Source organism: Halichoeres trimaculatus, unplaced genomic scaffold (genome assembly GCF_033239565.1).
Source record: "Halichoeres trimaculatus isolate MK-OKI-2021-1 unplaced genomic scaffold, fHalTri1.1 fHalTri1_scaffold_19, whole genome shotgun sequence".
NCBI classification, from domain to species: Eukaryota; Metazoa; Chordata; class Actinopteri; order Labriformes; family Labridae; genus Halichoeres; species Halichoeres trimaculatus.
Window position 1 is genome coordinate 26,911,135 of NW_027437197.1, and position 25,838 is coordinate 26,936,972.

The 25,838-nt window shown below is 42.0% G+C and overlaps 1 protein-coding gene across 1 annotated transcript in view; it reads right to left on the reverse strand.

Annotated features, from left to right (window-relative positions):
• Positions 1–15,956, reverse strand: part of thsd7ba (thrombospondin, type I, domain containing 7Ba) — a 170,961-nt gene extending 155,005 nt beyond the window's left edge. The window contains exons 1-2 of the mRNA XM_074694424.1: positions 15,744–15,956; positions 6,982–7,295 (exon numbers count right to left, since the gene is read on the reverse strand). The gene's annotated coding sequence lies outside the window, so the exon portion shown is untranslated. The remainder of the gene's footprint in view (positions 1–6,981; positions 7,296–15,743) is intronic.
• Positions 15,957–25,838: the final 9,882 nt, after the last annotated feature.

Consider the following 25,838-nt stretch of genomic DNA (forward strand, 5'->3'; position numbering starts at 1 on the left):
CAGCAGCTGCCCCACTGGCCAAAAAAGCCAGATCCCCAACCTCAGCAGTTGCCTCCACAGCTCCGGTAAACAACGTCATCTTAGCAATGCTATCTTCCATTCAGTCATCCCTCTGCAGCATGAATTCAAGAATCCAGATATTAGAGGCCACCACCGCTTCAGCCTCCAGCTCTGCTCTCCGGTCCTACGTGTTTACATCCCAGGAACCTATTACCTCTTTCTCGACGCAAGCCAGTGATGTCATTTCGGCGCCCCTCAATGGCATCTCAATCCCATGCAGGACCCTGGGTAGTGCTGGTGATCCGTTCTTCCCCCCTGCTGCTACCATCTCCCGCAATTTGAGAACCTTGCAAGTAATGATGTCAATTTAGTCAAAATCTTGCTGTTCTCATATCACAGTGATAAGCGTGTGGTAGATTGTTGTGATCTGTCCGTAAAGTTAAAGAATAGTGACCCCAGACTTTCAAAGACTCTAACATTAGCAGAATATATTGTTGTTTTCGGAGTGTTCAGTGATGTAATCTGTGAAGTCTATCCATCTTGTCCGGCCAGTGGCAGACTGGGACTGAAAATCAGCCCTGGACTTTAACACGGCCAGCCCACAACAACAGGACGAAAGTAAATCCAAAGTATCAACGTCTCATTCTGCTTCAGCCATTCTCTCTGTATTATGCCTCAATCGACCTTGCCCTTAAGCTCATCAAACAAGCAGGTAGAGGAGCCTGGTCATCAAAGGACGACATCAGACGCATTTAAAGTCATGCCTCTACACCCTGTACAATGGCTCCTGCTCGGCGTTAAATGGGTAGAGTAATAATTTTTTGCAGTTAGGCTCACCTTTGTCGCAAGGTTGTCTCAGCAGTCCAAAAATGTTTGACACTTTGTCAGAAGCTCTTTGTTAGATTGCCTTAAATCAGTGTTTCCCAATCCTGGTCCAGGGGACCCCCTGCCCTGCATTTTTTTTTTTTTATTTTACCGACTCCAACACACCTGATTCAAATGATCAGCTCATCATCAAGCTCTGCTGGAGCCTGATAACGAGCCATTCATTTGAATCAGGTGTGCTGGAGTGGGGTAACATCTAAAACATGCAGGGCAAGGGGTCCCCAGGACCAGGATTGAGAAACACTGCCTTAAATAATGGCAAGCTGCCATTCGTGCTTGACCTGTTAGATAATTTTTGCTTGAAGATTATCCTAATGCCAAGCCAGATCATGCAATCACCACACTTAAAGATACTTTTAAAAATCTTGGAGTCCTCTTATCAGAGGAGAAAACTTCAGGTCCTCTTCAAGTTATTGAATTTGTAGCTATCAAATTAGACAGTTTTCTCATGCAAGCTACCCCGCCTCTCCAAAAATTAAATCGCATCAGAGAAATAATGAAGGAACAAGTTTCAAATCCATTTCAATAAGAGATCTGCTCTCCCAATCTCAATTTCGCCATACGTGTGATTCCTCAAGGCCATTCATTTATATCCAGGCTTCTTGACCTCTCAAAATCAGTTGAAAAGCTACATGGCACAGCAACTCTGGATGAAGGGTGCAGATCAGAGCTCCAGTTCTGGTCTCTGCTGCTGGAGAAATGGTATGGTATTTTGTTTTTTCTATAATTTTTTTACAGAATCATCTTCAGCCATTAGGTTATTCACCGATGCAGCTCCTGTCATGGTTTTGGGGGGCTCTTTGATAACCTTCTTCCACTCCTCCACTTTTGCACAAATTAATCTCTTACTTAAGGAATGGGTGCTTCGGGGTCATATACAGCCTCACTGTTAGAAACTGTCTTCCTCACCACTTTTTATGGGTTCTTAAGTTGCAGATAATTCACTACACAATCTTGATCTTTTGATCCTTCTCAAGACCTCACTAAAAATGACGTAGTAATCCAAAGTCATTGCTTTTCTGTTCTCTTGAAACATCCCAAAACTTAAAGAGATAGAAGAGGAGCATCAGTCATAATTTCACAAACTAACTTTGGTTTTTGTCCACTGTCTTCCACAGTCCGCTATCTGAGAAGCTGTGCCCAAGCCAGTCCTCAGGAGCCGCTGTTGGTCATGGAGGGAGGAGAGCCCCTGTCACGAGCCTGGTTCACCTTGTTGACATATTATCTTGTGCCATGCTCCTTATGGTAAAACATGCATTCAGTCATCCTTGCAGTAACGAGGCTTATACACATGAAGGCGCTGGTATATGCTGAGTCAGTCAGATGTCAGGTTCTTTTTGGTCAGTTGGCGTCATCTCTGGGGTGAATAAAGTTGTCGGAACCAAATAAACGTTGTGTTTATTTGCATTTAACATTGGTAGCAGAGGGTGGTTAGCACTTACAAAGTACCACCAAAGTTTGATGAAGCAGGACCCTACGGATGCTGGAAGAATGAGATTAATATATGGACATGAGTTACTGAACTCGACAAGAAGAAACAGGCGCTTGCTTTCGCACTGTGGCTCGATGGACGAGCCCAGGAAACCGCCATGGAGATACCCTCTGAGCAACTGGACAGTGATGATGGTAAGGGGACTTTGTTGGGCCAAACTTGACAGGGTCTTTCTGAAGGAGGAAAAGGATCAGGCTTATGAGGTGTACTCTCATTTTGATGGGATTAAAAAGGACAGCTCTGTTGGAATGGTGGACTACATTATAGACTTTGAGCAGCATTATAACTGGATAGAAAAATACAACATGCTGCTTCCTGATGCTGTATTAGCATTCAAGTTGTTGGACACTGCATGCTTGGATGAAAAAAAACAGACAGCTCGCTTTGACGGCGTGCACGGAGTTGACGTTCTCATCGATGAAGTCGGGACTGAAAAAGATTTTCTGAGGCAAAACAGCGATCTTTTCAGATGGATTATGTGTGAATCAGGACGTGGCATTCTTCACGGAGAAAAGGCAACAAGGAAAGTGAAGGGAACTGTCACACCACCAAGAGGACAACAGAGGCAGCCGTTAGCAGGCACCAACCCGCCGGACAAATTTGGTAGGAGATCCAAATGTGCCGTTTGTCAGAGTACCTTCCGCTGGGCCAAAGACTGTCCACATTTCTTGGCTGAATCTTTGGGCTTGGCCGTTATTAACACTGCTTGTACACCCACTGTCTGTGGAGAAAAATGGCTCGAAAGCTATATTGATGACTTTAATCAAGAGCAGCTAAGCCAGCTGTTTAAAGCAGAAACACCCAGATGCAGGCCTTTCAGGTTTGGAGATGGAAATGTTGTGTACTTGAACAGAGAAGTGGAACTACCTGCCAAAATAGGATAGACAAAATGTCACATTGAAACTGAGGTAGTCCAAGCTGACATCCCCCTGCTGCTTAGTAAAGCATCCCAGGAGAAGGCAACTGTTTTGGATATGGAAAATGACAGAGCTGTGATATCTAAGAAGCCTGCACCCCTTGAATTCACCAGCTCTGGACATTACTGCGTGGATATGAGAGATAAAGACACACAAAAGGAAAAGGAATCTGAAGTGAGTCAAACAGAAGATAAGGGTTCTCACACTGTCAGAAAACCTCTCCTTGGATGAAAAAGGCAAAGCTCTCATAAAGCTTCACAGACAGTTTGGTCATGCATCTGCAGACAAACTACAGAGACTCCTGCATAGCTCAGGAAATAAAGACAAAGAGTGCATTACTATTTTACAAGAAATAGCAAACAACTGTGATGTATGCCAGAGGCACAGCAGGACAAAACCAAAACCTGCTGTGGGTTTGCCTTTAGCTTCAGGATATAATGATACTGTGGCAGTGGATCTACACGAGCTGAAACCAGGTGTTTGTATCTCTACATCATCAACCCCTTTACATGCTTCAGTGCAGGAAACATTGTGAAGACAAAGAACAGGACATGCTGAACAAAATGCACTGTCATTGTTCTGTGTAACGGACAATCACTTCCTGTTTGATGCCCTCAAGTCAACCAAACAGGTCACAGAGAAAAGTCTGAGGTTGGACACAAGCAGCATAAAAGAGCTCATCAAAAACAAGAAAATCAACAGGGTGCTCTGGTCAGACTCAAAATCACAACTTGCTGACTGTCTACTACAAAAAGGAGCATCACCTGTGGTGCTTCTGAAAGCACTCAGTGAAGGACTGTGGACATTGTAGTAAAGGTCCTTGAATATTTTTTGTTATGTTTTGTGTTAACGATTTCACTTAATTACTTTGAGCAAATGCTCTCTGTACTATTCTGTTAAAGGACTTGCAAGTAAAAAAAATGTTTAAAGTACAGGGAGATTGTGAACATGTATTATTTTGTGCCATGTTCCCTATGGTAAAACATGCATTCAGTCATCCTTGCAGTAATGAGGCTTATGCACATGAGGGCGCTGTTAGATGCTGAGTCAGTCGGATGTCAGGTTCTTTTTGGTCAGTTGGCGACATCTCAGAGGTGAATAAAGTTGTCGGAACCAAATGAACGTTGTGTTTATTTGCATTTAACACACCTCACGCCTTTGCGTCCTTTGCCAACTCTGCGATCCCCCTCCAGAGCACTACACGCCTCATTCGTTCCGCATAGGAGCAGCAAAGTTATGGGCAGATGGTCCTCCTCAGCTTTTGAATGTTATCTGGTGATAAAGCCATCCTAGATGCTCAAAAAGCCACAAGCCTTTCATTGTAATTTCAACTGATATAATAATAGTCGTTTTTAGGCATGATTGGTCATGTCAATCTTATTATACATCAGTCCAAAGTGTTATGTGAGGCTTATTCTCTATTTAAAGGCAAATAAATAGATTAATAATAGTAATTATAATAATAATAGTTTCAATCCTAGACTGCTTCCTGGCATCTCTTGTTGCAGAGATTCTGGCATTGCAAGTCTGGTCGTTTTGGTTTTTTTTATTTTGTTGCTGCACTCCCTGCTCATGCTGTTCATGATGGCTCGTGATTGGCAGGAAGGTGTGCTCTTCCTTCCTCTGTCTTTACACCCAAGCGCGTGGAAGAGCAGGGAGTCCCAGAACAGAACCATACTGCCAAATAAAACTGTGCAAGTTTATAAAGATTATTATCACAAATTTGTCCTGACTGAACTACTATAGCGCCCCTTGCTGCTAGCTGGATATCACTTTCACTCTATTTTTAGTAGGTGTTCATGGGAGTAAATACCACTTGTGTCCAGTAGGTGTTGCTATTTGTTTCACAAAAATACACATGTAGATGAGTTTAGACTAGGGGGGTCCATTACCATGTGTGTGAAATTGCATACAGCTTGGCTAATGTATGTGAAAGTCTGTACCATGTATTTCCAGAGGGTGGTGCTGTGACAGTTGTAGAACAGAATGTGGTGAATTGAGCTTTTCAGTGTGTAAAGAGATGAACTATGATCTTGGGAGTAAAATTTGTTTAATTCTGGACAACATATTTGACAGTCGGTATCATGCATTCCCAGAGGGTATAACGCAATGAGAGTAGAACAGATATAAGCTTATAGTTGTGTTGAGAGGTGAACCTTGATCCTGCAAATGAAATTTAAAAGACATTGACCCTTGTATGAAGGAGTTACAGTAAAGTTCTCTTTCAGCTGGGACACACCCTAAATGAATTGTCTTCATAGAGATGTAAAGGCATCTTCTGGGGGCAAAATAAGAAGAAATAGCATAAAAGCAGCATAAAAACATAATATTTCTTTCCAGAAGCAGCCAGTACTGTAATAAATGGTCAAATTCAGCATGTCACTGCATTCAGACTGGGGCAATTATCATGGACATGTTTTGGTCTAGATCCAACTTTGAAATGAGAGTTATTATGCCTGGCAAGTTTGTGAAAAAAACTTGAACTCTGACCTTCTTCCCTTGCCATACTTCCTCAGTCATTCCTCATGTCTAGTCATTCCTCATGTCTAGTCATTCCTCATGTCTAGTCATTCCTCATCCCTCTTCGATCCCACAAAAAAACCCTTGAGCTCAGGCCCTAGTAAAAGCATTAATGGTCTAATTGGCTCTGAATTTCTGTCATAAATAGTCAAAAATCTTCATCTTAATAACTAAATATCTTCTAAACTATAAGTTCCAACACCCCTATCCCCTTAAGGCCTTTTTCAAACCACCCCCTACACACTCTCCCTACCCACTACCTCTCCGTTTGCGCGTTCTCGCGGAGTGTCCGCCACATTAAGGGCCATCCCAAACCGATCCGCGGGGAGGGGTAGTGGGCTCTTAAACCCTCCACGAGCGAGTCTGCACGGATGCCGACTCGCTGAACACGTGCAGCGCTAAATTGTGTCCGGTGTCAGCCATGGAGGAAGCAACAGACCAATGTAAGTTCCACGCATATGTGCCTGCACAATCACTGTTAAACTAACACAAATATTTAATGATTGTCATGCAGATGTTCACAACTTTAGATGTGCATGTTATTCATTAAGGTCTGCCTTGCATTTGTTTAGACAGTTCGTGTTTATTTGAGCGTTTAATATTACCAAAAAAAAAAAAAATTATTCAAGCAAGAGTGAAACATGAAAAAATCTTCAATAAAAAAATAGAAATGCAGCCAAAGAAGCGTGGGGATAAGTTTCTTTTGTATTTTCTACGTTATATTTTCTTTTTTTTCTTTGTTTATCTGTTTCCGCCTGAGATCTAGTGAAGTTTCTGTCCCAAAGCTGTTTTTATACCCTACACCCTGATGAAGTGAACTTCATTCAGCTGCGAGTGTGACTCCGTGAAGGAGTGCACTCCGTCATGGAGGGGGAGTGTGTAGGGGGCGGTTTGAAAAAGGCCCATACAGTGCTAGTAAAGAATTGGCCAATATCTTAGTTGGCAGGCAGTGAATTTTTTGTAGAGGCAGCCTAATTTAGACACTTGAGGAACTTCAGATTCCAGCACTTCATTTCTCACAGCTGGTTGTTGCCCCTCGGACTATAGAAATTTCCAAACACATATTTTTGATGAGAACTCCAGCAGTTTTCAGAAGGTAGAGGCAACAGTGTTTTTAAATAGCCCTTGCTGATAAGGTTAAAATATGAATTGCAGGATATACTTTACCTGAGTAAAATAAACGTCAGGCATCCCTTTGGGAGTTTTTCTTGGTGCAGTGGAAGATGTCTTTATGAACCCTTCTGCAGAGGACAGTAGGTAGGGGACTTCAAAAGATGTTGAATCCAATAGGGATAGCAAATCAGCTGTGGTAATCCTTCCCCCTAAAGCATCTTCCAGTGGTATGAGTCTTTGTAAATCAATGTGTGTGGGGCTGACGCTGTATCACACCACAAACATTGTTGCTGGCACTTGCTCTGTCAAGTACCCATAACCTGATGTTCTTCTGGGGTTGGAACAGGGGTCAGCCAAGGCCAAAGAGTCTAAGGGAAAGGGAGACAGGAAGAAAAGAAGAAAATGACAAGAGCACACACAAACATAAAGCCAAGGTGCAATTTCATGCTGTTACACTTTGTCAACACTTGTTGACAAAGTTCATTGTCAAGCTTCCTTATGAGATCTTCTGGTTGTTTTGTTTTTGCCTTCATTTTCAGTGCACTCAATGGCAAGCTATGACCTATGAGGGCATTCTCTTTGACATTTTGAAACTGAGAATTGGACTCAGAACTGAAGTTGCACAGCAGCCAGCTGCTGTTGTTTACTGAACTATTTAAAAAAAACACCAACATGTGACATGAAGCCATGGGGAGTGGAGAGGGACCATATGTTATTACTCCTTCCTAAGGAATACTGATGGGGGTTTGAGATGTGATGGACAAAGTTTGCTCACATTGCTCACCTTACCATCCAAATTCTGAGTGTGATTCTTCCCTCCACACTTTAAGCTGTCATTTATCCTGAGTCAATCAGTGCTTCCATTTGTCTCATCTCTGTCTAATTTCATCACTTGGAATCAAATGGACTGAACATGGTTTATCATATTGGGTTTTTCTTTGATTGTTAATGTTATATTTAGTGACATGAAAAGGATATGTGCTTCTAGCATCCTATTAAAAGCAGATTCTTGGTCTATGAATTTTTAGTTTTTTTGAAATTCATTTTCTGTTTGTAGCCAAAATGTGATTTACAGGAATTTTGCATTTTCCGTATTTTTTTCTTTAGTACAAGTATATTTCGGCAAATGGCTACACTACAATTATGCAGGAAACAAAAGCTCCTGCAGTTCCTCTGTTTCTATGTCTTTGTCACTGGGGGAAAGAGAATATCTGTGTGATAATTTGCACCAAATTACAGAGTATTGAAAACTTGCAAAGTTTGCCTTGAGTTGTTTAACCAAAGGTTGGTGTTTTGCTGTTTGTAATCGTATTTGAGTAAAACTGGGGTCTTGGTGTTTTGCATCAAGTACATTTGACATCTTTGTTTAGTTTAATGTAAAACCGAGTTTTTGGTCTTTGTTAGTACACAAATTTGACATGTTTTGTAATGTAAAATTTTCATCTTGGCATTTAGTTTTCAAAGAAAAATCAACACTTTGGTTTGTCTTTTCAAGTAAATTTGACATCCTAGTGTTCTGTATTCACAATTGTTGAAGTGAGGATTACTGTCCTTTATTTAAAACACCCACCAGAGGGGTATTCCACAAAGCTGGCTAAAAAAAATCTGGGCTATCACCGGTGGCTTTAATAAGCGGTCACTTTAATCTTAGCTGCAGCCTGTTCCACTAACGAGGCTCAGCTGTTTTGCAGAGACACTTATTCTAGCTAGGCTGATCCAAGCTGCAGCTAAGTGTGTGTCTGTGGTAGACGAAAAGCCCTGACATATCAATAGTCGAAATGACAAAATCATGTCAAAACCGAGAGCGGAGACGTTTCCCTTGGCAGGGCAAAAACCTCCTTTTGGAGTTGTATGAGGACTACAGGGGGACAGTCACATTAAAGGGTCACACGGAAGCAATTAATAAAGCCAGAGATGCTGCTGGTTCAAGATTACCATTCTTACATTGACCTGTGTCAAATCAACACTGACCCAGTTTCTGCTGTGTTTGATGACCTTTTTTCTCACCCTGAAGCTCCTCACACTGCTGTGGCCCAGAGGAGATTGATCTAGATCTGCCTAATTCATGTTCATAGTTTGACAAACATATATCCATTTTGCATTAATACAGCAGCAACACAGGCAACGCCTAAAACCAAAGTACACAAACTTGCAAATTGGGCTATTTCATGTGATGAAGATTCATTAAACACTGAATGAAACGGTGGAAAAAAACATGTAATAGCAAGCAGCATTAGCAAGCAGCAGAGTAGACACCCCGAAGCAGCACACATCATAGCAGTGGACTTCAAATGTGTGGACCTTAAAACGGTGCTTCCCAGGTTTCATCAGCATGTCAAGTGTGCCACCAGAGAAGCTAATACACTGGAAAAGGTGTACTCCAACATCAAGCTGGGCTACAAGGCTAAACAGCTAGCACACCTGGGCCAGTCTGACCACATGTCCCTGCTCATGATCCCTGCATCTGCCCCTAGCACCAGAAGAAGGATCACAACCTGGCCTGATGATGCCTCTGAGCAGCTACAGACCTGCTTTAAAAGGACTAACTGGGACATTTTTGAACACCCAGACCTGGAGGTGTTCACGGGCAGTGTTCTGTGCTACATCAAGAACTGCACAGACAACGTCACAGTAGACAAGACCATCCAGGTGTACCCTAACAGGAAGCCCTGGATGACCCGGAAGGTCCAGTAGCTGCTTAAAGACAGAAACACCGCCTTCAGGGCTGGTGACAGCGCTCTGTACAGTGCAGCCAGAGCCAACCTGAAGAGAGGCCAAGAGAGACCATAGGAGGAGGATTGAGGACCACCTGGAGAGCAACAACAGCAGACAGGTGTGGTGGGGGGTCCAGCACCTCACAAACTACAGGACTGGAGCTGCTGAGGGAGGAGCCTCACTGGCAGAGGAGCTGAACAGCGGGGAATGTGTGGAGAGGGTAGAGGACTTCTGCTTTCTGGGAGTCCACTTAGGCCCCGTTTACATGACACCGAAAACGGTCGATTGCGCAAACATTTCGTTGCGTTTTGGCCTTCCGTTTAGACGAGACCACGTTGCGTTTTCAGTGAAAACGCAAACTTTTGAAAACGCTCCCCAGAGTGGAAAGATCTGAATCTGCTCCTCCATCAGGCTTTGTGTAAACACAGAGCGGAGCGTCTCAGGGTGAAACGCTGACGTCACCGCATGCGCACTCTCAGTTTCAGGTGAAGGCTCCGCGCTCAGCCACATTTCCAGTTGAGCCAGTAGTTGGCGGTAATGCGGGTTATGGTTGGATTGCCGACCGTCTCACACAACAAAACGGCAGAAAAAGAAAGAACAGAAGAAGAGACTTGTCCTCCTGGAGTCGTATGAACGCGGATCGTTTTCACGCCGTCCTCATGTAAACGCAGGTGGCTTTTGAAAACGCAAAGGAAGAATCGTTGTGGGAGTCTCCGTGTAAACGTGGCCTTAAAGAAGGACCTGACTTGGACTGTGAACACCTCTGAGCCACTGAAGAAGGCCCAGCAGAGACTGCACTTTCTGAGGGTACTCAGGAAGAAAAACATCCCCCAGAGACTGCTTGTGTCTTTCTACAGGTGTACCATCGAGAGCATCCTGGTGTACTGTCTGTGTGTGTGTTACACCAGCTGCACAGTAGCTCAGAAGACGTCACTGCAAAGGATCATCAACACGGCCAAAAACATCACCGACTGCCCTCTCCTCTCACTGGAAGAACTGCACCATTCCCGCTTCCTCCGAAATTACCACTGGTTGAATCAAACCCACGCCGAAGGTAAAACTCTGTGAGTACTGTGAGTCTTTGCCCTGCACTCTAACCACTCACCCACTCACTTTCCTACTTCAGGGGTGAACAGTGGAGTATCTGACATGTCTTGATTCACAGCTATTCCAGTCTAATTTAACTGGGGCGGTACACCTGTCAAATGATAACCTCCCGTGGAGCAGAAGGGCAAAGCTCACTTAATCTTGATTTTCAGTATGAATACAGACCCTGAAAGCGGGGCCTCACGATCCTTCTGACTTTTTGGGCATAAAGCAGGAGGTGTCAGAAAAGTTACCAATACGTCTCAATATATATTTCCGAACAAGAATAACTTTCATTGCAGTTCTAGATTAATTTAATGTGAGAAATGCAGCTCACAAGGCGTCTGTCGGATATCCGTCGGACCTTCTCTGAGACGCAGCTAAGGTAAGCTTAACCGTAAGTCCGCCCAGGACCAGGCGCTGCATTCAAAGAAAGGACATTGGTGTTTGTCCAATCAGCATAAATGAAACATGTAACTTCTACTAGATTATTTCATGTTCAGTAGTTAAACATTATTAAATCATGTTGTTTCAGCATGATGTGCAAAATTGTTAAAACAACAAGATCACTGTGTTAACTCAACCTAATTAGTTTAGGTAGGAATCCCATCTGCAACACCTCTCCAAAGCAGGAGGTGGCAGTAATGTGCAATAGGCCTTATTCATCAGAGAGCAGAGCCAGAGGATAACCTGCACTGTAAAAAGTCTGTCAATCAGTTGAAGTGATGTAATTTTTTTAATCAATCCAACTCAATATTTTTAAGTTAAGGTGTCCAATGTATTTTTGTGGATCATATCAACTTGAAATTCTGTGTTGCTACAACTAATAAAAAGAAGTAGTTGGACCAACTTAAATTAATTGCTTCAATTGGTCACACCTAAATAAATTAAGTTCTTTTGAAATGAAATGAACAAGTTCATTTAACACAACTCAATAAGTCAAATAAATTAAATAATCTTATTCTACTTAAATCAATATTTTTTGCATTAATCCAACTTAAAATTTTAAGTTGTTTCAACTCAATAATCTGCAAACCCAAAAGGAAAAAACATGGATGAGAAGGGAACACTGTGGATATGAGACCCTGGTGCACATTAAGGGCATATTCAGACCTGGACTGTTTGGTCCACTTTAAACGGACCAGGGTTCGTTTCCCACGTTGGTGCAGACTTTCCATGCAGGTGTGAATAGACACAAACGAACCCTGGTGCGGACCAAACAACCGGACCGAGACCCACTTTTTGAGGTGGTCTCGGTCCGCTTCCAAACAAACTCTGGTGCGGTTCGTGGTTCTCTGGTGCAGGTCTGAATACAAACCAAGGTCCATCCGAAATAACTACAGGATACATGTGCCTTTTGGGCCTATAAAGCCACCGTAACCTAACCGTGTTTAGATCATACCTGATCCTCCGTCTTCTGTTTAGCCACGCTGTTGCTAGCATGTTGTGGGTCAGGACACACAGAGCATAGCGTCTCCTTGCTGCGCGCATTCGTCTTCACTGTTCCAAAATTGTAAACGGTGTTGTTAGGCTGCTTTGAAGGAGCTGCTCTTGAAACTGAAAATGATTTAGCAGCTCTAATAAGAGCACAAACACACATTTACCTCCATTTCCAGGTCTGTATTCTGTGTGTCACCTTTGTCAGTGCTGTCCAATGAGAGCACTGATCGTCACACACGTGGATGTGTTAACAGAATATAGTCCACTTGCAAAAAGTACAATCTGAATACGAACCGCACCAAACAAAAAAAATAAAGTCCGCTTTTGGTCCGGACCAAACAAGTGGACCAAAGGACTTTTCTGGTCTGAATACAGCCTAAGATACCACGTGGGCACAGTGTATCTGTGCTCCATGGCTGGCTGGCTGGCTGGCTGGCTGGCTGTGCTCCACAGCATAGGCTGCTTGGCTGTGCTCCACGGCATAGGCTGCTTGTCCTGGCTGCCTGGCTGTGCTCCACGGCATAGGCTGCTTGTCCTGGCTGCCTGGCCGTCTGTGCTCCATGACAGTGAGGGCTCCAATTAAAATACTCTCTCAGTAATGGTAATTTGAATATAAATGAAGACAAAACCCAGTTTGTCATTTCTGATCATTATTTTAGCCCATCAACACATCTCATTTATTAACATATAAAATATTTAACATGCTTAAAGGTACACGGTCCATGCCACAGGGCACAGACAGCAAGTCCAGAAAGCCTGTGCCCTTGGCAGGTTAACATCCTACTGTACTGCAGCGTCTAATATCCACTGCACTCCCTCCTCACTCTGGGTTTGAAATTAGTCAATTCAATAGGCTGTGAAGTAAATTTACAAGTAGACATAAAGTAAACTCAACTTAACACTATTAGTTATATTAACCAAAGACCAAGTACTAGAACAAATGTTAAGCTACATTGAACTCAACTTCATAATATTTTAATGAATTAATTAATTGATTTGAATGTACACAAATAAAAAAGGTTTATTGCAGGTAAGGCAACACAATTCAATTTAGTTCGATGAACATGGATTTAGTTGTGATCTCTTAGGAAATTTGAGTAAGATCTACTATGTGTATTTGAGTTACAACAAAAAATGTTATTAATTTGAAATAACTTAAAGATAACATGTACATAAAGATTAAATAAATTATCTAGATCTAGATAAAGATATTGCGTGCAACTGCTAAAATTAAGAAAATTAGGTCAACTCAACAAAACATTTTTTTCAGTGTGGCTTGTTTACCATGGTTACCAAGTCACGCTAGCCCTAAGCCTCGTTTGTGGAACCGAACTTTCACAAAAGTTAGTGAAGCTAACCATAATAAGCCAGACTTTGAGCTAAGCCAGCTTCATGGAATACCCCCCAGGTTTGTTTAAGTGTTGTTATTTTTTTTTTGTTTTTTTCTTTATGGAATCAATCTAACGATGATTTGGCTTAAATTTTCAATCAATTACACTGGTTTCAGTTGGACAAATGATATCTAATTGCACTCTGTAACTACAATAATTTATTCTTGGCTGTATTTGTTAAAAATGAGTTGGGTTAATGTAAATCAAATACACTTAGTTATTTGTCTTTGCTTTATTTGTTAGAAATCTGTTGGACTAACTCATTTCTGTTGTACTGCATGGATGTACTAAATTTGAGTTGAGGCTACTAATATTAATTACATGGAAATCTTTCCCACAGTTTAATTGAGTTCAACTAATGAGTTGTTTTTGTTTGTTTGTTTGTTTTTGTTTTTGTTTTTTTGTTTTTTTTTGAGTGTGCACAAATTTCATGTGTGAGATATGCATGCCTTGTCTGTCTGCATCTCTCCAGTTTGAAATGCAAGAAATATAAATAATATAAACTGCATTAAAATTGTGTAATAATAATAATAATAATAATAATAATAATAATAATAATAATAATAATAATAATAATAACAATATTGAAAATAATCCAAACTTTAAATTTAACTGTAATCTGATTACATGTTTTTTTATTTTCTGTAACGGTAGGAGAATACAGTCATCTTTTTTTGTATCCTAATTACAAAACTCCCCAAGCCAGGTTCTGGGAATCATGTGTCAGATCAATCCAGTAGAACTATCACACTCATTGGGTTGATTCACAGCCCAACAGTTTGTCCCCCTGTTTAGCCTGAATCCATCCCATCTATCTTCTTTATATGAAGCATTCCTGGCTGGAAATATGCATCTGTCAGGCATCCCCCATTACTCTGGCTACCTGTCACACCTTTCTCAACGAACCACAAAGAAGATGGAGTGTAACTGTCAGCAGAGAACCCTAGGGGGGACTGAAAAGGCATCAGCTCCTTCCTTTTCTCAGACTCTATTATCTCAAAACTGGGTTTCTTTCTGGGTGCCTGGCTGATTGCTATGTTAATGATAGGGGCTAGTCGTTGATAGAGCATAGGTACCTCATCTTTGCTCCTGATAGCATTAACATAGATATATTAAATCAACTCGCAAAAAATTCCTTGATACATTTTTAACTTGAGACTCTATAGAAATATATTTCTTAGCATGTCTGGGTTGTTAGTTGAAACTAAAGATCATTGCCACAAGAAAGTCCACACCAATAATTTCATCTGAAAAAATGTTTGATGCAATGCATATTAAACTGCATCAGTGAATAAAGAGCGCTTCAACTGTCCTTTGATTTTTGTAATGTGGACACAGTTTTATAGTACAGGTAAATATAAGATAAATGATTATGATTAAAATAAAACTGCACTGATGCCTCAGCTTCTACAGTGCTGCCAAGATGTTTTGTTACCTCAACAACCAGTTTGTTTCAATCAGAACTATTCCTTTCCTATCTCAGTCAGTGGAAAAGTTGTAGCACAAGAAAATAGAGATAATTTATTTGTTCAGTTCAACTTTCCATTAATTGTTAAGAGAAAGACAGAATTTCTGATGAATTTTGATTTTTTAAATTTTAGGGTTAAAAACCCAGTTCCAGTGGTCTATAGATAGCGTGATTGTCTCTAACTATACTCCATCGGCTCCATTCCATCATGACCTAACCTTGTTGTTGCACTTATAAATTTAGGTAACCATTTTTCTCACAGGTTTCACACAGCAAAGGCTTATAATTAGTGTTAACTGCATCGCTGAAAATCCATGCAAACATAAAGATACACATGGTTAGATGCACAGAGGGTCTGTTAAGCCGTCTTTCTCCATTTGCTTCTTTTCCCTTTTTACCATATCTAGCTATGATTTTATACCAGTAGTCAAAGATGCACCTCTTAGGCACACTCGTAATGGAAGCCAGGTTGCTGAAGTTGTCTTTGCCATAGCTTCCCAGCAACAAAGCACTGAAAACCACATCTTGGTACCTCATTAAGGTTTTAACATCAAACACAATTACTTCCCCGTTTTATTTTCATTGCTGCCAAAAATGCAAGATGAAACTAGAAATGCAGAGAAATTGCTGTGCTCATTTTACAGGCAAGCTACAATGGTTGTGTTTGAAGTGAATAGCTCCTTAGTGCAAAGTGAATAACACAAAGACAGTCTTACCTGGGTAACGCTGCTGTTTGTAAGGATCCTGATGTTTTGTATTGAACAGTGTCACAGAGAGGGATAAGGCAGGAGGGGAAAAATCAGAAAGACACGCTAGGAGGAAAAAAAGCTGTGCAGCTATAGAAAGAGTCTTTGTAGACAATGAGAGAGAAACAGGGAGGGGGGGAGCAGGGATAGCTGTGCTTTCACACAGTGCAGCCTTACACTGAGAGGGATGTGCTGGCAGTGGGAGGTGATACTCTTCACTCAAATGACATCTACCTCTCTCTCTAAATCCATTGGCTAAGAGGGATGATTTTCTAATAAGCCATCCCCGCTGTCTCCAAGTGAACACACCCCCTCCTTTTTCCCTTGCACATGCCTACGCAAAGACATGCACACACACACCAAAACACACGGGCACAGAGGTTTGTGCTCTGCTGCATACGAACGCTCTCTTCTATGCCTTGTGTCTTTCTAGCTTCATTTCTTTCAGCACTCAAACAACGCAGTGTTTTACTTTGTGTGCCATGTCTTATCTATCGTGTATTTTAGGTCATGCTGGCCGGATGAATCTTAAGTTTTTCTGATTTATTTTGTGTTTCTCGATCCCTGTGTCTGGATAACTTGTACTTCCTGCCCCTATGTATTTCCCTGAGTGTGTCTATCTCGTCTGTGGTTTTGTTGTGGTATGGTGAGGTTCTATATATTCTGGATCATGTTTTATTGTTGAGAAAGGATTGCTGTAATATAACTCAAAGGTTGGAAAAGTTTAGCTTATAAATGCTTTTACTTTGATGTAGCGATACGGATGGAAATTAGCGTGAAGCTACAATCTGGCATTTTTACATGTTTTAGCATGTTCATCAATGTGCACTGTCCCATTCAAATAAACAAATGATTGATTGATTGATTTTGCATATTTTGGAGGGACTGACCTCATTCCATCTCTTTTCTGGGGGCAACCTTTGGCATTACCTGTCAATAGTACTTTTATTTTACAGCCTGAGGAATAAATATGACATAAAGATATGATAATAGTCTATTCCTTTTATTCCCATTATTGAGTTTTGACTGAGCCTGTTCATTCAAGGAGCATTTTAGAGAAATGAGTTTTTTCATGCAGATGAGAACACATAAATAAAACAGCAACCTCTCCTCAGAACACAGAACAGGAGAAAGATTTGGATGGATCATGACAGGAGCAGAGTGTCAAAGAAACTCTTCATGATAAATCCTCAATGTAATTCAATAATAAGTAGTCATTCCACTGCCATTGATCATCAAGCTCCCAGCAATCAAATGCTAGTACACTCAAAAAAAAATCAACATGGGTGTTTGTTCAACCAACATAAGTAAAACATGTAGCTTCTACTAGATTATTTCATGTTCAGTGGTTAAACATGATTAAATCATGTTGCTTCAGCGTGATGTGTAAAATTGTTAAAACAACAAGTTCACTTTATGTTAACTAAACCTAATTGGTTTGAGTAGGAATCCCATCTGCAACACCTCTCCAGAGCAGGAGGTGGCAGTAATGTGCAATAGGCCTTATTCATCAGGGAGCAGAGCCAGAGGATAACCTGGATAATGTGGGCATCATTTTGAAGGGTGCAAGTTCCTGATGAGCTAACAATCCACTTGCTGTCACCAGGTGTTGTCTGGACATAACTATGTAAACTTTTGTTTGATTGGTACAAACTAATGAAGTAATTTTTGTTGTGACAGTTCATTGAAACCATGAGTGAGGAACGAAGTCAGCGCTTATGAGACCCTACTGTTCAATGAGATATGTGTACTTGACGGGCGTGGACAAACTGTCTGTGCTCCCGGAGTGCAGATCTTCGGTCTGTGCTTGACTAGTGTGGGCCTACAGTCTGTGCTCATTAATTGTGGACTTACTGTCTGTGCTTGACTGGCACGGACCTACGGTCTGTGCTTTATGGGCACTGACTGGTGTTTGTGCTTGTTAGGCGTGGCCTGGCTGCTTGTGCTGGACTGCCATGGACCTGTGGTCAGTGCTAAATTGGCATGGACAGTGGGTCTGTGCTCCATAGCAGCCTGTAGCATGTCAGTGCTAACTAGTGTAGGGCTTGATGATTTCCCTCAAGGTGAGGAGGAGGTGAGGATGACGTGCTGGTTCTGGGGTGTGAGCTGGGAGGTGACAATGTGGACCTGTCCTTCCATCCATCGTTGTTGGGAACGTGGGATCTATCTCCTGTGGGATAGACAAGCTAGCCGTGCTAGCCCAGCGGCAGAGGGGCTGCTGGAGGGCAGAGTGGCATCGTGCTATTCACTAACAGACTGCTGGGGAGGCTCAGTCCTGGACCCTGTGGAGGTGGAGACTGGCTGGGCTGGAGAGTGGTGGACGGGCTGTCGTCATCTATTTTCTTGTGGACCTTTTTGTACTTTCTATACACTTTCTTACTTTTGTTTTCTTAAATGCTGCTGTGACTCCTGAATTTCCCCTCAGGGATAAATAAAGTATTGTCTATTCTATTCTATTCTATTCTATATGGCTCAGGCCATGTACCCAATGATTTTTACAGTTTGTTTTATGTTAATAAAGCAAAATTTGTTGACACGCTGTGCTTTGTTGGCCAAGTTTAAACTGAAGTGTTTTAAGATTACACAGCCGGTCCATGCAGTGGTGCACAGACATCCATGTTGCTTTTAATCAAAGCAATGTACAACACAGATCAATGTACAGCAAGGTCTTATATCCACTGTGTACCCTCCTCACTCAGGAGGGTACACATGAAAACTAGAGCCTTATTTAGCTGTGTTTTTGTATGAAATTAACGCGCTGAAAATTCTCCAAATGAATCGTGAATGCAGACCGATATCAAATTTTTTCTGTAGTAGTCAGTTTATTTGTGTTTTTGGTCAAGTAAAAATTGGCCCCGTCTGAGTGCAGAGGAAACCAGCAGAGGAACAGGGAGGGGGTCTTTGGTGCAAGCTCCCTGGGCTTCTGCTGCACAAAAACACTGCTGTAGGGGTAATTTCTGCCCTAAATCTTGTGATAGGACCCAACTTGTTCCATCCTGGAGTATCACTTTAAGGAAGATTTAAAAATCTCTATGGTCCAGGGGGTTCTTATATGGATGAGGACACTGTTCCACAGTCCAGGGGCAGCCGCTGCAAAGACCCTGTCACTTCTCGACTTCAGTCTGGTTTTGGGAACCTCCAACAGCAGCTGGTCAGAAGACCTTAGGGCTCTGGTTGGGGAGTAGAGATGTAGCATTTCAGACAGGTAGAGAGGGGCAAGACCATTGAGGGCTTTAAAAGCGATTTAAAGAATCTTAAAATCAATGCGAAAACAGACTGGGAGCCAGTGGAGGGACGCCAAGACTGGTGTAATGTGGTCACGTTTTTTCTTGCCAGAGAGGAGTCGAGCAGCAGCATTCTGAACGAGCTGAAGGCGGTTTATTAATGACTTATCCATGCCAATGTATAAAGAGTTACAGTAGTCAAGTCTACATGTAACAAAGGCATGGATAGTCTTCTCAAGATCAGCCTGTGAAAAGCAGGCCTTAGCCTTAGCTAACAGACGGAGTTGGAAGAAGCTTGCTTTAACAACGGCACTGATCTGCTTATCAAAGTTAAAATGGTTCCGAACATTAGTCTGAATGTTAGAACTAAAGGGGCACATATTTTCAGCAAAGCAGGCCGTTGTGGGGGTATGTCCTCCAAAGAAAATTATTTCTGTCTTAGATTCATTAAATTTGAGGAAAATTTTCCCTCATCCAAGCCTTCACATCACTGAGGCAATCAAGAAATGCCTGCACAGTGTCCTGGCCTAGCGATCTAAGCGGCATGTATATTTGAACATCATCAGCAAAACGGTGAAAAGAAATTTTATGCTTCTGAAAGACATCCCCAAGTGGCAACATGTACAGAAGGAAAATAATAGGACCCAGGATGGATCCTTGAGGGACTCCAAAGGTCAGTAAAGCCACATCTGAGGAAGTGTGGCCTGACTGAACAGAGAATGTCCGCTCTGCCAGGTAGGACCTGAACCAGCAGAGGGCAGAGCCTGTGATGCCTACATAATGCTCAAGACGCTGAAGAAGAATACCATGGTCAACGGTGTCAAAGGCAGCAGACAGGTCTAGGAGCATCAAAACAGCAGGGCTACCAGAGTCAACAGCTAAAAGCAAGTCATTAAAAACACTCAGCAGTGCAGTTGTCCTGCATACAACAGGACAACAGTACCGTTGGTAGGATCGTCACGAGCTACCATGTTGTGCTTTTGCTGCTCAATCTACTATATCTGCTGACTGTCTTCATACAAAATGTGCATCTGTTGCTCCACTTTTGCACTTGGTATTCCCTCAATACACCAGATGATCTGCTCAACTCCACTTCGGTAGAGATCTACCAAAAGTGCCTTCTGGACAAGACAGTTATAGCACTACCTGCAGGTCTGGAATGCTTACTACAGCCTTTTTAGTCCCTCAGCGTTTCCACGCAAACAATTTTTTTTCACTGTGTTTCAGTATTTTCAGATAAAACCTTGTTGTGTGAACGGGGCCTCAGTCTCTCACCAGGCTGAGAATTTAAGGTTTTGTTGAAATGTACAGAGCGCAACATTCAGAAACATGTAGTACAGTGGAGGCTGGTGACAGATATTCCAGGTAGGGCTGTGCTGTGCCGTATCCGTTTTTAACAATCATCCCACACATGATTTGACACAAACTGCAGGAAACCAGCAGCTTACATAAACTTTATACAAAGAAATGAGCCATACAGGAAATATACAGGAATTTTGTCCTTCTGTCTTTCTGGTTTTACCATTTTTTGCTCCTTGGTTGATTTTAATGCCTGATTGATCAGCTGCAGTTTCTTTTGTCGTTAATTTTTTCACTTAAAGTTCTCCTCTCAACGGATCTCAAACGGATTTTGGAGAAGAGAGTGTACAAGGTTGTTTACAGTGTTGGTGTCCACCATGGTCACTGGCCTTAAATTTCAACCACCGAGACTAACAGAACTTACCTGGATGGTGAATTCAGAATCACCCTTTGGAGATCAATTTCTACCACGTTGGTTAGCCAAATGTATGTTTATATGTGCCTATCTTGCCCCTGCAACAATCCCTTCTTGGCTATTCATCTCTGCTTTATGGGCCCTGCTTGTTTCCAATATTTCCAATGAGCATGAATTTAGTATATACATATTTTCTGTGACCAGGTGCCCTTTGGGGCAATTCTGGCCTTTGTGGGGCGCTGTGCCTGTGCTCCTGCGGCTTGGGGAGCAAGCGTTAGGCTTGGGCGGCTTGGGCGTTAGGTAGAGCACACCTTCGAAGGGTGCCGTCACCAATATGCCGTCTTTTTTCCTGGTCCTGGCAGCCAGCATCTGTTGCATATTGAAGGCAGCTGGAGTGTCAGCGTGGGCAGACCCTGAGCGGTTTGGCATGGCTTTGATTGTGTTGTGTGCATCAGGAAAAGAAGCACAGCTGGGGCCTGTACTACGAAGCTGGATTAAGTCATCCAGGATAACTCTGCGACAACTCGCTGAACTTCACCGGATCTCCATCATCCAGATCTGCTGTACTACGAGGCTCGTTATCAACTCGATAAGTGAATCCATCTGGGATCTGTGCGCGCACACATAAAATGGGCGTGGTTAGCGGCCCCGGAGCATTTTCAGTGGACAATGGTAAAGAGAGCAGCCTACTTTACAGCGGAGGAGCAGCAAATAATCCTGCAAAAATACGAGGAGTACCGCAGTATCATCCAGACCAGGAGCAACACGACTGCGGCCGCGAGAAGCCGGAGGGACTGCTGCAGAAAATCGCCAACTCTGTGAATGCGTTAATTTCCAAAATGCTGATATTAACAGACCTATCTCATTATGTGACGACACGGGCAGTTAGGTCCTTATTCATTCATGTTGTCAGTCAGTGTGTGTGTGATCAGCATCATATCCGATCTTATGATTAGAAAAAGTCCACTGTCCTACAAATCCCAAGGAAAACGCTCATCATAGGCAGTTTGTATTGCAGATGCAATAGCAGTGGGGAAAAAAGGAGGTGGGAGCAAATAAAAATAAATATAAAAACATCCTTCAAAGTGCTCAGTATGAAAGATTCCATTTGCACACATTTCTACTTTTCCCTGACAATGTCTCAGTTATGATGATCAGTAAGATATTGTTTGTTCACAGCGCATAAGAAAAAATGTTGGGCCAAAAGACAGGGGGTGGTCCCGTGCCGGAGGACTTCACTCCGGCTGAGTGAATTGGTGACTGTGCGGTCTTTTATGCCCGCCTGAGGAAACCGATTGGTCAGCGGGCGGTCTGTCACACCCCGTGAGCTCTTATCCTGGAACTTAACCTGCTCCGGACCAGGTTTGGCATTCAGCATCAGTTACCGGGGCAACGTGTCTGGATAGAAAGAGATCCATATTCGTAGTGCGGAAAACCCGAAACTTCTCCAGGAAGTTATCTCTCTAAGAGCTAATCCAGCTTCGAAGTACAGGCCCCTGGTGTGGCAGCAGGGAGGAGTTGTGGGTGCTACCCAGTTTAAACTTGAATCAATCAGCTAGTGTGGCCGGTCGGGTGGTGCCAGATCTGCGGCCAGATCTGAGCTCCACATGGCAGCAGGTGTGTGTGTCAGACAAAGCACGACTTGGGGAAAGCTGACTGAAAATGATTTAAAGAGTAGGCTATGATGCGTCTTTTTTATGTACAGGTACCTGCTCTCAAAGAGTATTAAAGCCAAGCTCCCTCACACCACAGCCACTAGAAGACACAGGCTTTTGTCAGCCACCCTCAGAGTTTGCTGTAACAGTCTGTTTGCCTTTTGTTTGGTTTTGGTTATGATTTCTGTTTTATAGTTTAATCCAGTTTGTCATTTTGTTCTTTTTCATTTATTTTGTTTGTTTAACAGTTTGTTATATTACAGTTGAACTCATTCTTTGATTTCTTGGCTTGGTTTTTATGTATTTCCTTTTTCTCCGCTTTAGTTGCATTAGTTTCATCTTCTTTGTTTGTTGATTAGTTTCTTGATTTCTAGTTGTTTTCTGATTGGCTCCCTATTTACGGTCTAGTCTGCGATTAAGCCATATTTATTTACAACCGTCATTTTTCAGTAATAAAATGAGCACCTTACTTTCTGGATTATAAGTCACTGTGTAGTATAATCGTACATTTTTTAAGTATCAGTTGAAAAAATGCATCATGAAGAGGAAAAAAACATTTATAAGTCACACTGGACTATACGTCACATCATTTAGAATGATTTGGTTTGTTACCAGTATTTCCAGAGTGAACTATATACATAAAACTTTAATAAGTGCATGTTAGGAGGTTAAAATATTGTTCCTACAGCTCCTCATATCTGTGACCAGTTTCTCTTCTCTATGTGCGTTTCCCAATAATAATACGGAACAATGAGCTCTTTATGATAGGACAGCCCAATGCCATTAAAAGTTTTTTCAGCCAGAAGAATTTTAAACTATGCAAGATTTTATAGGTTGCCGGTGCGAGGACACTAACACTGGAGAGATGCGCTCTCTCCTCCTGGACCTAGTCAGTAGTAGAGCCTGGAAGAAGCGAAAGCATGGACTCGTTTCTCAGCATCACTCTGAGACAAGATGTGTCTAATTTTCTTGATATTACAAGAATGAAAAAATGCCGTCCTTGAGATCTGTTGGATGTGAGAGTTCAACAGGTCCTGATTGAAAAGAACTCCCAGGTTCCTGACAGTGATGCGAAAGCCAAGCTGATGTCGTCCAAAGCAAACAATAGTTTAAGAAAGCTTCTCTGAGATGTTTAGGTCCAAGACCAATGACTTCAGTCTTCTCTGAGTTCAGCAGTAAGAAGTTTCTGCTCATCCAGGTTCGTATGTTCTTGAGGCATGCTTCAAGTTAAATAAGCGGTTGGTTTCTTCTGGTATCACCTGCATAGTAGTGAAAGTTAATGGGGTGTTTCCCCTGCCAAGAGGATGAATAAACAAGATAAAAAGAACTGGTCCGAACACTGAATATTGAGGAACTCCTAACTGCACACTAAGTGTGCAAAGAGGATACATTGTTCACGTGAATAAACTGATGTCAATCTGAAAGATACAATCTAAACCAAGCTAAAGCAGTTCCTGGAATACCAAGAAGACTCTGTAATCTCTGCAGAAGAAGAATGTGATGATCTGTAGTGTCAAAAGCAACACTAAGATCAAGCAAGACCAGCATAGAAAGATGACCACTGTCCGAAGCCAAAAACAGATAATTGGTTACTTGCCTACTTTAGAAAATATGCATTCTGTGGATGATTTTATTAGAGTAGTCATTTTGTAAAATGCTTAATTACAACTCCAGCTGTTTGTAGTGAAATGATAATCCTCAAAGGAGAAAAATCCCTTTATTTTTCTGACATTTTACCAGTTTTTTTAAGGAAAGTATTATATTGATGGGACAGAGGTCTTTGAAACCTATACATTTAGTGTTTCATGGTTAAGTCCTGTACTCTGCAGAACCACAGCAATTTAGTTAGAAAGTTTTGAAAAAAAAGATTTTCAGTATCTGAAGTCATTGTCTTTATTACATCATGTTTTCACCCCAAGCTATCTTACAGCTGACCCAGAGAATGTGGTCAATTGTAACATTTTGCCCCTTGTACATGGGATTGAGCTAGGCTATTTAAAGAGACAGAAATGTCAAAACTATTACAACTGTTCCTGGTCTCCACTGCTTAACTCAGAGAGGGGTGCATTTTAACTACATCACCCTGGCATCCAACACCATTTCCCCGCACGACCATCCACTAACAGGAGTTGGAGGACCACACGGCACTCCTCTTGGCATCTCCGCACCAACCCCCCACGTTAGCTTTCCTCTCCTCTTGGAAACAGTGTGGGTCTGCTACCTCATGGACACCAGCTGCTGATCTTGCGGACGCTGTGGGTCTTTTCCGTTCAAAGATGGCTCCTCATGGTGCTACTCTTTTGTTAGTTACCAATAACAACAGGCGTTCTTGCGCGTGCCCTCTGTGGTCTGTGTCTCTCTTCTGCCTCGCTGCCCTTGTTAGGTATGTGCGCCACATATCTGCGCACACCAGTTTCCAGTAAGCTGACTAGGGGAATGCTTCAGAGGCAGTCAGAAATGCCACAACGTCAAAACACATTTCATAAAAACAATAAACACTAAAAAACAGCATTAAAAAAGCCGACCCCGTTACATATACTTATTTGTCATTCGGGATTAATAAATTACATTCTATTCTATGATTCGCCGTAATACTGTTTTACTTTAAGCAGTGTGCACTTTAGCGAAATGTGTGAAATTCTTAAAGCATGCATTTTTCAGCACAACACTAGTTTTCTCGTCTACAATACCGGCCAGTGATGTGCTTTACTTGCAGAGTCGATGCACCCACATGCAGGCACACACAAAGCACTCCAATGGGTGTAGATTAGCCGCCCACACAGCAGGGGGCATAGCTGCGTCTATAACACTTTCTCATCCTGACATTTCTTGAAGTTCTAGGTCTAGCAAAATTCTTTATACACAAAAAATGACTTTTAAAGTCATCCCCAGATTTTATTTTATTCTTATTTTTTTATGTATTTAAACTCAGGTTGTAACTCATGTCTTAAAAATGATGAAAAGGAAATAGCACAAGCAATCCATGCTGAAGAAAATGTCCTAATGAAATAGAAACTGAAAACTCATATACCCTTATAATAGGGTCTTTGGCTTCGAATGAGCCCCCTGGAGAAGAGGCGCTCTTCTGTTAGAGTCTTTCTTCATCTTTTTCTTCATTTTCACAAAATTTTGGCTTGCTACTCCTCTGAGGGCTTTGAGAAAACCCCCACAAATTATACATCACAATGTGCAGTTTGACCGGGAATGGTGTGCTCTGACTTTTTTGGCTTTTTCTTTTTTGGCCGAGTTATTCACAAAAAACTGCGAAAAAAGTCAAAAAATGTCTCATAAGGAATGAATGGGAATCTAGGACTCTCTCCCCTAAATTTCCACTAACTTCGAGATGCTAAAACTTCAGCATACTTCCACCTACAGACTCCATTTTTGCTTTAAAAAGTTCACTGATCTTTTAGCTATTCACGTGTGACCTACCTTTTAGATATCTTTTGCAGTTTTTTGAGATTTCACTGTT